The sequence below is a fragment of the Ammospiza nelsoni genome, chromosome 6 (assembly GCF_027579445.1).
Source record: "Ammospiza nelsoni isolate bAmmNel1 chromosome 6, bAmmNel1.pri, whole genome shotgun sequence".
Taxonomy (NCBI): domain Eukaryota; kingdom Metazoa; phylum Chordata; class Aves; order Passeriformes; family Passerellidae; genus Ammospiza; species Ammospiza nelsoni.
The window spans coordinates 21,416-35,620 of NC_080638.1; the positions used below are offsets into that span (position 1 = coordinate 21,416).

Here is a 14,205-nt window from a genome sequence, read left to right on the forward strand (position 1 = left end):
AGTGGCTACCAAGTAGTACTTCCCATGTGATTAAACTGGGTGGAGAAGAATACTAATGATATGAATAGTCTAAGTCTCCTTGGGACCTCCAATTTTGGCCATCTACCTTATAAGTAAAAATAAGAAAGATAAAAGCCTCCCAGGCAGTGTTAGGGTTAAGTGCATGCCAGGCTCATCCTTCTCTGAGATACTTGGTCCTATAGCACAGAAAGAAGTGCCCTGAAATGTAGTTTTAAACCCTTAAAATGCTGAAAAAGGCAGAGCTTCCTTCAAGTGACCTCCTTAAAAAGAGGAAATGGGGCAGTTATCTCTACTGAAGGTAATGCAATAACAAATACCTAGTTTCTGCTATTTAATTTGCTCTCCTTAAGTATTGGGAAAAGAGGGCTTTCCACACTTTAAAATCTCTCCAGTGATGAAAAGAGAAGGATTTTTCCCTCAGTTCAAACCCTTAGGATGGAGGGATACCTGGGCTTCTCCCTCAATTTGGGCCTCAGGACAACAAAAAGGGGGTGGCTACCCTTACTTCAAACCCATAAGAAACATTGTCAAGATTTTCCCCTTTTTTTTAAACTGCCAAATAATAGAGAATGGGGACTCACTGTCAATTAACGCCCCTAACAGCATAGAAAAGGCAGGGATTCTTTCAACTGAGACCATTACAATTGCAGGGGAATCCAAGTCCCTACCAGTTTGAACACAAAAAGTAATGGAAAAGGAAGCTTTTCCCCTTTTCCCAAAACCCTTTTTCTCCTAATAACCCTTCTCCTTTCTGGGAGTGCTCTGGAGGGTCTGGGGCTTTGGAGAGGGACTGACACAGTAAAAGGGGACAGTTGCAAGCCCTCTCGTGGAACCCCACATGCTGCCTGGTCTGCTCAGATGCTGCCCCTTGGCAAAAGGGCTCTTCCCTTGGCGTTTTCCCAAAGTGATGCTCTGTGCCCGGGTGGGTCCGGCTGCTCCCTAGTCCGTGCTGGATGCTCTGACCATAGTTCATGGAGGGACACTTGGGATACCCCTGTTAGCCCCTCTGGCCGAGCAGCTCCCTGTGCACCTGTGCCCGGGTAACCCTCTGAAAGCAGCTGGTCACACGGGGCGCTGCTAGACCTTGGACTGGGGGTGGAGGTGAAGAAAGGTCCTGTGAGGAGCTCCTTCCCCTACACAGCCCTTCTTCTGCCCCTTAAACCATGGGGTGCCAGACTTTCCTTTCGAAGGAAATTAACAGCCTTTCCTCTCTGTGTGCCCATGGCTGAAACTGCGATTCGGCCTCCAAAACTGCAGAGAACAATTTCTCACAGCCCGCAGCTGCCGACACCAAGAATTCTCGCTGCCCTTGCAGTGCCACGTGCCTCTGACGTGGACACGCAGCAGGTGTGAGTTTGGTTTTACAGGGAAGACGCCGGCACAGGATTTCTCCAGGAGCAAAGATGCCCCCACCGAGAACTCGGGCTGCCCTGGCAGTGGCAAGCACCTCCTAGTGCAAACTGGCATCAGGAAACTCAGGGGGTGAGTTTTTCTGTGCAGAAATTCTCCTGGACCAAACCTGAGAGCATCTAACCCTAACCACAACAACTTAACTGGGTCTAAAACTTACAACCTTTGGACTGGCAGGGTGGGACCCGACCCACTGTGCCACCGCTGGCCCCTTTCTAAAGCATTCCACTGCAGTCCTAAAACTCTGCCTTTTCAGAGGGTGTTTCCTCTGACCCTGACCATAATCTTGAAAATATGCTAAAGAATCATAGAATGGGTTGGAAAAAGCCCCAACAATACCCTGAAAAGTCCCTTCCAAAATCTTCTAAATACCTTTAAAAGTCCTAGACAAAAAAACTCAAAAAGACGTGCTCGTCTCCGAATTCCACCTCTTGCTGTCTAGCCCACAGACGTCACCCCTACCTTTTTGCAGTGGGGCTGTTGGTCTCTGAGGGTTCTGTCATTGACCTGGTGTGTGAAGGCTGCTGTCTGGTCTCGCTGTTAGGGTTGCTGTGTTGTGCTGCTGCTCTTGGGGGAAAAGGCTGTTTTTAGGGGGGCTGGTTAGGCTGAGGTTAGGGCTGTCTCGGTCTGACCGCCTGGACCGTGGCCGCTCCGCCGGCCGTGCCGGGGGAGGGAGGGGGGGGGGGTCCTGCCGTGCGCACCGTGGTCACCGCACGGAGCGGGGTCTGTCCTCACTCTGCTCGGCTCCCTCCGCTGCAGCCGGCGTCAGTCCCGGCTTTGTCTCTGCCGGATCAGCCGCCGTGACCCATGCGGGAGCCATGCACGCTCCAGCTCGGTCTGCACCGGAACGGCCCCTCCGCCGATCCCGGCTGCAGATCCCGCCTCTGGAGGACCGAAACCTGAGCTGTGCCCAGCTCCCCCGTCCCGCCCTGAGCTCCGTTCCCTTGGTAACCACAGCTCCGGCTGCTCAGGGGAACTTTCTAAAGGAATCACCTTCTCGAAACACTACAAGTTCAGTTAAAAGAAAGCCCTCTCCTGCTTCTTCCTAAAAGTACGGGAAGAAACCTATAGAGGATAAAAATCAAAAAAGAATGGGATAAAGGAATTGGTCTATTTCCATTAAAAGAAGCTCCCATAGGAGGGGGCGGACCAGGTAAGCAACACTCAGCCCCCCATGTTCCTTGCTGCGATTTCTGGAGCCATTTGGGACCCTAAAACCAGACTGACTTTACGGTGGTGGCAGCTTGGGTCAGCGAGGCATCCTGCGCAATGCAGAATTTTAGCAGGCTGATGGCCACGAAGGGCCCCCGGGGCCCTGAACGTGAACACCAGCCCTTTTCTAAGGTAAGCCTGACTCAGCAGCCCAGGTTCCTGATGGGAGATAGCAGGAGACACGTGCCGAGGCAAAAGCAGCTGGAGTTTTCACTGGTGCCAGCTTGGGTCTGGGAGGCACATTTGGCAATGCAGAAATATCAGCAGGCAGCCAGCCACTCCAGGCGAGGCCTCCTGAACACCAATGCCAGCCCTTCCCCAGAAGAAGAAAACTCAGCACCCCAGGTTCCTGATGGGAGATTGCTGGACACATTTGGGGACCCTCAAACCAGCCTGACTCTGCCGTGCTGGCAGCTTGGGTCTGGGAGGCATCCTGCGCAATGCAGAATTTCAGCAGGCAGATGGCCGGCCCCTCTTGGCCAGAGGCTCCTGAACACTAGTGCTGACGCTTTCCCCAGGTAAGCAAAACTCAGCCCCCCAGATTCCTTGTTGCAGATTGCTTGAGTCGGCTGAGGTGGCAGCTTGGGTCTGGGAGGCATCCTCCAACCCAGTAAGAACCAAAAAAAACCCCAACCCTTTCTTCTAAAAAATATTCAAATATATAGATCCTTATGTTTTCATATTTACATTCACAATATGCATTATAAATATAAATGTATATTGCTTACTTATACATTTATCTTTATCAATGTCAATTTATAAATAAATTTTTATTCTATATCTACTCCAAGCACTTATTTATCTATTTTCTACCTATTTTTACATATTGATTATATATTCCCCTGTCAAGATTTTTACTTCTGTAACACTTATGTTTTATTTTAAATAACATCTGCCTCTACTTAAATAAAAGCCAAAAAAATTCCTTTCCTTTGGAATATATTTACATAGCTTTATATTTTTATTCCTATTTATAATTTATAGTGCCCTATAATGTTATTTATATTCTATATTACAAATCTGCATTTTACTTACTTATGTTTATATTTAAATTTATATTCATAGTTTAGCAATTTCTCTTTATATAATTATTATATATTTCTAACTTACGATTCACATTTTTATAAGACTTACAGTATTTAAAATAAAACTCCTGCCTCTATAAAAACAGAGGACATCCCTTGAGTTAAACAATAGTTAAAATTCTATTCACATCTACCTTTAAAATTTTTATTTATTATATTTATAGATATATATTAGAGAGAATACCTTTTATTATAATAATAGATGTATTATTTTTATATTATGTATTTCTTTTACTTATATTTATTCATATTAGATATTTATAGATATTGGTATATAAATTATATATTTGTATATCTGGATTTCTACTTTTATATTATTTCTATTTATATTATGTATTTAAAAAAACAGCCTACAACCTAAAAAAAACGAAAAAAATCTCCAATTTATTTTAACCTTTTTATATTTACATTCTATGTTTATATATCTTTCTTAATATATATAAATTATACTCCACTCTATATATAATGTTACAATTATATACCATATATTATACTTTTATGTATGTATCTGTTATCTATGTCTACCACTCTAATTTCATATTTATTTTTAAATTTATATTTATTTCTATTTTCATGTGTATGTTAGACCATGTAAGTTCATTAACCCGACACATCAGAACCACAACAATACCGTACCTTTGTCAGCACCTGTACGCAGCCCGCGCTCATCCCATTGCAGCACATCAAAACAAAACCTATTTCTATTACTAAAGGAACAAACATCCCACAACATTGAACCCTAATAAAAACTCAAATAAACCTAACTGTAAATAAATTTTAAATCCCACTATAAGCAGCCCAAAGCCTCCGCACATTCTCATCATAAACTTCCTCCTAAACCAATATCTCAAACACCCACAAACTCAAATACACCTTGAAAATGACACAACTACTAATAAAAACAAACACCCATTAAAAATTAAATCGAACCAACTCACTAGACTCAAAACTGTACAACTGACCCAAAACAGTACTAACAAAAAAAAGCTCTACGTTTATGCACAAATAATAACCGATAATCTGGAAAAGTTATTTGAAAAAATTTTACAAATTAACTAAAAGCATAAAAATAAAAAAAAATCTAAACTATTAAAATACTACAAAATATCACTAACTAAATTTAAAAAATATTGCCTATAAAAACCCACCATATCAATGCCCCTCTCCCCAACAATAAAACTAAAAACACCTAACGAACCAGAAAGAAATCGGAACTTAGGAACACTAAAACCATAGCGTTCAAGAAGTCACACCACATCCCTTATCATACACCAACTACAAACAACATAAAACAATACAGTGAATTCTTAAAAACCACCTTAAAACCACTACATTGAAAAACATTTCAAAAATGAAAAACTGCATTTAACAAAAGCCATCTAATAAATTCACACCCAAAACTCCAGCAGCCCAGCTGGCCCTACCAAAGCTGTATGTTTATACATAAATTAAACAAAACCAAAATGCCAGTAATACCTATCAGAAGTCTATGAAAGAAACCTCTTGAAATTAATCCTAGCTCAAATACAAACCAACCCATCCAGAAAGTCAGCTTCACCCAAAAAACAACTTACACAGAGTTAATAATACCAAGAAATAAAACAACACACCATATACCACCAATGAATATAATAGTGTAGGAAAAAAAATACTCCACTTTTTTTTTTTTTTTTTTTTTATTTAAACTAACTTATTTTATTAGCTAGAACAGAAGCTTTTGCCAAGACTGTAACAACAACTTCTTTTTCTTCTTCTCCTTCTGAAATATCCCTTCTCACTCCCAAATTCCTCACAACTTCTGAGTTTAAATCCAAGCCAAAAGCAAAATTCGTGCACTTGTGCGTTCGATGCTCCTGCCAGATTCTCTGTTTCCCTCCACATCTTCTTACACTTTCAGTCTTCAGGCTGTCCTGCCGTGATGAGTTTGTCGGAAGAATGGGTAAAGAGAGGATTTCCCTGCCTCCCCCCCAGAGCTGGTTTCCTCAGCCATTTCACTCAATCCCAAACCGGCAATGATGCACGCTCACCTGAAGCAGGGGAATAAATCTCTAAATGTCACTAAATACATAAAATGTACACAAAAATACATAAATGTCACTAAATACATAAAAGCGCATCCCCATTGTTCCAACACTCGGCAGCCCATGCGGCCAAGGTCAGAACTCTCTGCCCCCCGAGGACACGGCAACCAGCAGGGCCCTTTGTCCCTCTCTCCAGCACGGACCTATGAAGCCAGAGAGGAGTTTACAGAGACCGGGAGGCAGCGGGACGGGGCGGGCGCCCGGCCCGACCTTCCAAAGCTGGCGGCAGCGAAGGCGGGGAGCGCCACGGCCCCGCTCCGCCGCCTGCCCGCCGCCCCGGGGCCGCCCCGCCGGGCTTGTCCGGCCCGCGGTCGCTCCCAGCGCCTGGAGCGGGGCGGGCGCGGGCTCGGGAGCTGCCGCCCTGTTCCGACGCCGCTCGCCCGCCCCCGCCCGCTGCCCCGGCCCGCGGAGCGCTGCGACCGCACCTCCGCCGCCCGCCGAAACCGGCCCCGCCCGGCCGCCCCCGCCGCGGCCGTTCTCCTCGGCCATCGCATCCCTTTGCATGACCGAATGTCCTTCACCCGCCCCCCCCATTTACAGACCCTGGGCCGACCGCCGCTGGCTCCAGCGCCCTTCCCTCGCTCGGCAGCCGCGTCCTTGCCCCGCCCCCGGCACTCAGCGGCGAGGGGCAGGGCGCTGGCTCGGGGGGGTGCGATCCCGCTCTGCGGCCACAGGGGGAGGAGATTTATGGGGGCATGCGATTTCCCCGCCCATTTCGCCGCCATCTTGAGAAGGTCAAAGAACGCCCGCGACATTTGCGACGCGCCCCTCCCAAAATGGCGGCCGAGGAGGACCCTCGGAAGAAATAGGGTTTTACCCAGATGCCTCTCAGCAACCCGCCTAAATATGTTCGCCCACGGCGCCGCTGACCACATAGGCCGTGTCTTATACACTTAAAATGCCACATAAAAATCCATCGGGGCCGCCGTGGCGTCGGTGTTTCATGCAGGCAGCCGATTCGACCGACGCTGGCCCTCGACTTCCCCGCCCTTCTCGCTGCCATGTTAAGAAGGTCAAGGAAAAGTCCGTGACATCCGCGACTCGCCACGCCCAAGATGGCGGCCTCGCGGCTGCCGGTAGCGACAGAGCTGCAGTACCGCGCTCTGCCCACAAGGCGGCAGCACTGCCGCCCGCCCCAGCCGGGGGCGCAGCGCGCCTCGGGGCTGCGGGCAGGCAAGGTGGCAAAAAAGAACAGGGGCGACCCCCGCCAAAAACTGCTCTGAAATAAATGCCAAAAACCTGCCTCTTACCCCACCAGAATCAAACAAGGCCCCTTGCTTTAAAGCCATGTTTACATAAATTTTTTATTTCCATTTTTCGTATTTATATTCACATGCATAGCTATAGTGGACATTGATGTAGCATGTAATTTATATAACATTATTCTATTTCTATTATTTATATTTACTTATGTTTTGTGCTTTTATAAATATCTTTCCACATTGATTGTATATTTCTATGTCTAAAATTACATTTCTATCATGCTTTCACTATTTAAAATACAAATCCCATCCTAACTAAATAAATACAAAAAAGCTCTATTCTTTTAAACTACATTGAAATATTTTTATATTTATAGCGCTCATGACTACACTCACATTTATATTTCTAGTTTATACTTAAGTATTATATTAATCATTATGTATAACATGTATCCTATTCAAATAAGAGATAAATTATTTTCCTAATTATGTACCATATCTACTGGTACAACTTATTTTTCCTTACATTTTTAATTTTTATATTAACCTTCAGCTATTTATGATCTATTTCTATTCTTAGATTTCTACCTTTATATTATTTGTATTTATAATGTTTATACTAAAACACCTGCTTTTGCCAAAAAAAAAAAAAATCCCCTTTATTTTAAACTACTTAAAAAAACCTAGAGTATATCCATCTGGTATAACATATAACAAATGATAGATATGATAGATGTAAAATTGATATAAATATTGTAGTGTATTATAGGAAATAAATAAAAATCAATATGATCCATAACACAAGTAATACTGTATAAATGTTATATTTATGTTATTTTATATTTCAAATAATTTAACATTTCTTTATATATTTGCATATACTTGACAAACATTTCTATTTTTATACTTGGGTTGCGATTTTTTTCTGGGTGTTTTCTGGGTCTTTTCTTGCCCTTCTTCAAATTTTTTTCTGGGTTATTTCTTGTCCATCTTGGGGGTTTTTTCTGGGTTTTTTCTTGCCCATCTTCAGACTTTTTTCTGGTTTTTTTCTTGCCCATCTCAGAGGTTTTTTTTTTGGGGTTTTTTCTGGGTTTTTTTCTTGCCCATCTTGGGTGATTTTCTGGGGTTTTTCTACGTTTTTTTCTCGCCCATCTGGGAATATTTTCTGGGGTTTTTTTCTCGTTGCTTTCTTGCCCATCCTGGGCTTTTTCTGGGTTTTTTTCTTGTCCATCATGTGGTTTTTTTCTGGTTTTTTCCTGCTCATCTTCGTCTGGTTTTCTGGGTTTTAAGCCAAAATCGGTACATATCATGTCAGTTCATGCAATACAACCCGGCTGGGGATTTTTTATTCTAAATTTAACAAGGAGTCGCAAAACCTGGAAAGCAAAAGTCACACACACAAGGTTAAATCCAGTCAGCATGCACTCACACACGCAGAAACGAGCAGACACAGACAGACACAGCCACGTGCTCTCACACACGCTCACACAATCTTTCCACTTAAATGCTCACTGCGGCCCTTACTCGAGATGCTGAAGAACGTGCTGTGACACATCTTCTGGCTGCCGCTCCTTGAGGTAAAATGGCAGATCCTGGGGAAATCAGCAGCCTCGGGGACCTGTGAGACGACAGGAAGGGTCAACGAGTGGCTATCTGACAGCTAGGACTTGTCTCCTCTCTGGACTGATAAATTTTCTACCCAAAATCCAATAGAAGACAGATGTATAGGTACATAGAACATAAGCCACCATAGGCAGATACAATACAAGCCAGGACTTGCAAAAATTCTCTGGAAGATGAATTCTTGCGCCCTATTCCCTTTCAGAAGAAGGAACCTACACAACTACTGCAGTCATCTGAGGAGGTGCATCTGAAAAAAAAGTTAGGACAACAGTCAGACGGTTCAATGATAACTGAAGAGCTCGAGATATCCTGTGTCCATCTACAAATCCCATCTAGAGTCCAACTACACCCCACACTGCACATTACAAATCCCCGGGCCCTCTCCTATTGCACCAGGCTATGCGGCAGGGCAGAGCAGCTCGGCACAAATGTGTGCTGACAGCCGTGACACAGGATGGACAGGACAGGACAGACAACGGGGACACAACACAGACAGAAAATTCTAGGCAAGGAAAATGGCTGCAAGGACTGAGAGAATGCAAAAGGAGATGACCGAGTTCAAACTGATGGTGAGCTGATGAGGCTCAGAGAACCCCGAAGGAAGAAGATGATAACTGAATGATTTCTTCTAAGAACTGCAAAGATGGATGCCTAGGAATCCTACGGTCAGAATCCTCTACCTAACCTCATATTACGCCAAGTCCTAATCCACCAAAATGGATCCAGGTGGGGGCATAGCTGTCCATACAGCCCAGACCAAGACCTGACAAGACATCAGATGCGATGCTTCCAAAGACAGAAGAGAGTCTGACGCCTGTCTGAGCTCCCCAGTCAAAAGTTCTGTGGCCTGGGTGCCAGGCCAGGGAATGCAGAGATCACAGATGCCAACAATGATGCCAAGATTAATGACAGGCACCCCTAAGGTAAAAGACATGGGATACACAAACAACACACAATTCACAACAGACAAGTGACACGAGACACACCGGGACTGCTCTGCCCTGCTGCACACCTCAGCACTGTGATCAAAAGTGAGACTTGGCTTCTATGGGGCCTAAGGGGCCACTTCATTAACACCCCCCCACCTCCAAACTGGACTCAAAACCCCCTCCCTGTAATCCCCAAACCAGCACCGTGCTTTCAGCCCCTCTGTGGGTCACGGCCCTCTACTTATCTCTCATACAGCTGGGGATGCTGGTCCCTGTCAGGTGCAAAGAAAGGCCACCTCATCAGATGGGAAGGTCCTGCTGGCACCGGGCTGGTGTCTCTCAGACAGCTAGATTAAAGAGAACCAAACATCAGTGCCTGATCTTGGCACCGCATCGGCCAAAACCCCACCACTCTGCTACTCACCGCACTCCTAAGAAGGCCCGGCACCTCCTAACCCTGACCCTCTGCCACACGTGGAATGCGTCTGCACCTGAAAGAAAGTTAGAACACATGTCAAACATCACCAGGATAACTCACAAGCTGCAAACACCATATGTCAATCTAGGAACAACATCTAGAGCCCAAGTACAGCCCACATTACAAATTTCAACTCCCCAAGGCTCGTCCTATTGCAGCAGGCCATGCGGCAGGGAAGAACAGCTCCGGCAAAAAATGTGTGCACAAACCCGTGACACAGAAAGTGACAAACAGGGGGGACATGAAACACGACACATCATGCTTGTGGTGAGGGCCTCGAGGGGAAAAGGCAAAAGGGACCCCAAAGACACACCAGGGAGCACGGCACACCGGACAACAGGACACAGATCGGACCTGTTCTGCACTGCCCGCCTGAAAGCTGCCATCAAAAGTAGAGCCTCTCCCTTTAGCTGTCCTAAGAGGCCCTTGGAGAAGATTGCTTTCCCCTCTGCTCATTTTTGAATCTGTCCCAAGAACTCCCAATCTGCTACTCCGCCATCTCCAGACCGTGGCCCCCGACTTATCTTTTAGATGATCGGTGAGGGGAATCCACGCTGCACCTGAAATGAGTCTGCCTTGGAGGGCTCTGTGACGGCCTGTGAGCCTCTCGGTCAGCTGCAATAAAGAAAACCAAAACCAAAGTATGAGTCCAGAGTTATGTGGGCCGAATCCCACCAAGGCAGCTACTTGCCCTCTCCTGAGTGTGCCTGGCTCCTTCAGGCTCCAGCTTCATCCTGATTCCAAGGCTGTGGCCTTTATTAGCAGTGGCACCTGGGTTAGAGAAAGACAAAGTTAAATGGCATTCCTCTGAGTGCAGTGGATCACCTTGTATGCTGTAAGCCATGGGAATGCCTCTGCTAGGCTTCTGAACAGCCTTGTGTGGGGGTGCCCTCAAATAAACACCCTTTCTCACCCTGCTGCTTGCAAACCCGCTCCCAAGAAATCCTAAACTGGATACCTGATCACCCTCCCTCTCCCAGTCACCATCCTCAACTCACCTGAAGCCTCAATCTCAAACATCATCCTTGACACTGGGCAGATCCCTCTTGTGACACGACGAATCTGCTGAAAAATTGTTGTGCTTGAGAGCTGAGCAATAACAGCCAATTCTCTCCACTGCTCACCTTGACTGCTGGCATCCAGATTGACTTCCTGAAAAGACAGACAAAGAACAGAGCTGTAACACACTCACCATACACACTTCTGCTGCAGAGACAAATGGGGCCTCACCGGCTCGGGGCAATCCCCTCGCCCGGGATGGGGCCCTCTGGCACACATTTAATCCATCTGAATCTGAAAAAAAAGTTAGGACAAGAGTCACACTGTGGCAGGATAACTGATGAGCTCCAGATGTCCTGTGTCCATCTACAAATCCCATCTAGAGTCCAACTACACCCCACATTACAAACTCCAAGTCTCCAAGACTTCTCCTATCGCACCAGGCTGTGCAGCACGGCAGAGCAGCCCCATCCCAAAAGTGTGCAGACACCCGTGACACAGGACAGGACGTGACAAACAATAGGCACAAGACACAGACAGAAATCTCTTGGCAAGGAAAATGGCTGCAAGGACTGAGAGAATGCAAAAGGAGATGAGTGAGCTGAGACCGATGGTGAGCTGATGAGGCTCAGAAAACCCTGGGGGACGAAGATGATAACTGAATGATTAATTCCAAGAACAGCAAAGACGGATGCCTAGGAATCCTACAGTCAAAATCCTCTACCTAACCTCGTAATATTACAAGTCCTAATCCACCACAATGGATCCAGGTGGGGCATAGCTGTCCATACAGCTCAGAACAAGACCTGACAAGGCACCTGACTGGATGCTTCCAAAGAGGTAACTTTTGACTGGGGAGCTCAGACAGGTATCAGAAACTCATATATGGCCTGGGTGCCGGGCCAGGGAATGCAGAGATCAGAGATGCTAACAATGATGCCAGGGGTACTGACAGGGCCCTCCAAAGGTAAAAGACATTGGATACACAAACAACACATAATGCACAACAGACAAGTGACACGAGACACACCGGGACTTCTCTGCCCTGCACACCTCAACACTGTGATCAAAAGTGAGACTTGGCTTTTATGAGGCCTAAGGGGCCACCTCATGAACATCCCCCACCTCCAAAGCTGAATCAAAAACTCCACCCAGTATTTCCCGAAACAGCACCATGACTTCAGCCCCACTGTGGATCGTAGCCCTCTACTTATCTCTCATACAGCTGGGGATGCGGGTCTCGGGTACAAAGAAAGGCCACCTCATCAGATGGGAAGGTCCTGCTGGCACCGGGCTGGTGTCTCTCAGACAGCTAGATTAAAGAGAACCAAACATCAGTGCCTGATCTTGGCACCGCATCGGCCAAAACCCCACCACTCAGCTACTCACCGCGCTCCTAAGAAGGCCTGGCACCTCCTAACCCTGACCCTCTGCCACACGTGGAATGCATCTGCACCTGAAAGAAAGTTAGAACATATGTCAAACACCACCAGGGTTACTCACAAGCTGCAAACACCTTATGTCAATCTAGGAATAGCATCTAGAGCCCAAGTACAGCCAACATTACAAATTCCCCCTCCCTATGGTTCGTCTTATTGCAGCAGGCCATGCGGCAGGGAAGAACAGCTCTGGCACAAATCTGTGCACACACCCGTGACACAGAAAGTGACAAACAGGGGGACATGAAACACGACACATCATGCTTGTGGTGAGGGTCTCGAGGGGAGAAGGCAAAAGGGACCCCAAAGACACACTAGGGAACACAGCACACCGGACAACAGGATACAGACCGGAGCTGTTCTGCACTGCCCGCCTGAAAGCTGCCATCAAAAGTAGAGCCTCTCCCTTTAGCTGTCCTAAGAGGCCTTTGGAGAAGATTGCTTTCCCCACTGCCAATTTTTAAATCTGGCCAAAGAACTGCCAACCTGATACTCTCTCATCGTCTCATCTCCAGACCGCGGCCCCCGACTTATCTTTTAGATGATCGGTGAGGGGAATCCACGCTGCACCTGAAATGAGTCTGCCTCAGAGGGCTCTGTGATGGCCTGTGAGCCTCTCGGTCAGCTGCAATAAAGAAAACCAAAACCAAAGTATGAGTCCAGAGTTATGTGGGCCAAATCCCTGCAAGTCAGCTACTTGCCCTCTCCTGAGTGTGCCTGGCTCCTTCAGGCTCCAGCTTCATCCTGATTCCAAGGCTGTGGCCTTTATTAGGAGTGGCACCTGGGTTAGAGAAAGGCAAAGTTAAATGGCATTCCTCTGAGTGCAGTGGATCACCTTGTGTGCTCTAAGACATGGCAATGCCTCTGCTAGGCTTCTCAGCCTTGTGTGGGGTGCCCTCAAATAAACACCCTTTCTCACCCTGCTGCTTGCAAACCCCCTCCTAAGAACTCCTAAACTGGATACCTGATCACCCTCCCTCTCCCAGGCACCATCCTCAACTCACCTGAAGCCTCAATCTCAAACATCATCCTTGACACTGGGCAGATCCCTCTTGTGACACGATGAATCTGCTGAAAAATTGTTGTGCTTGAGAGCTGAGCAATAACAGCCAGTTCTGTCCACTGCTCACCTTGACTGCTGGCATCCAGATTGACATCCTGAAAAGAAAGACAAAGAACAGAGCTGTAACACACTCACCATACACACTTCTGCTGCAGAGACAAATGGGGCCTCACCGGCTCGGGGCAATCCCCTCACCCGGGATGGGGCCCTCTGGCACACATTTAATCCATCTGAATCTGAAAAATAGTTAGGACAAGAGTCACACTGTGGCAGGATAACTGATGAGCTCCAGATGTCCTGTGTCCATCTACAAATCCCATCTAGAGTCCAACTACACCCCACATTACAAACTCCAAGTCTCCAAGACTTCTCCTATCGCACCAGGCTGTGCAGCACGGCAGAGCAGCCCCATCCCAAAAGTGTGCAGACACCCGTGACACAGGACAGGACGTGACAAACAATAGGCACAAGACACAGACAGAAATCTCTTGGCAAGGAAAATGGCTGCAAGGACTGAGAGAATGCAAAAGGAGATGAGTGAGCTGAGACCGATGGTGAGCTGATGAGGCTCAGAGAACTCTGAAGGAAGAAGATGATAATTGAATGATTAATTCCAAGAACAGCAAAGACGGATGCCTAGGAATCCTACAGTCAAAATCCTCT

The 14,205-nt window shown here is 46.6% G+C and overlaps 1 long non-coding RNA gene across 1 annotated transcript; it reads right to left on the reverse strand.

Moving 5' to 3' along the window:
* Positions 1-5,467: 5,467 nt before the first annotated feature.
* Positions 5,468-6,473, reverse strand: LOC132074918 (uncharacterized). The gene is made up of 2 exons (XR_009418671.1): positions 6,352-6,473; positions 5,468-5,755 (listed from the first exon to the last, which is right to left on the reverse strand). It is a non-coding gene; the product is annotated as an uncharacterized LOC132074918 (long non-coding RNA).
* Positions 6,474-14,205: the final 7,732 nt, after the last annotated feature.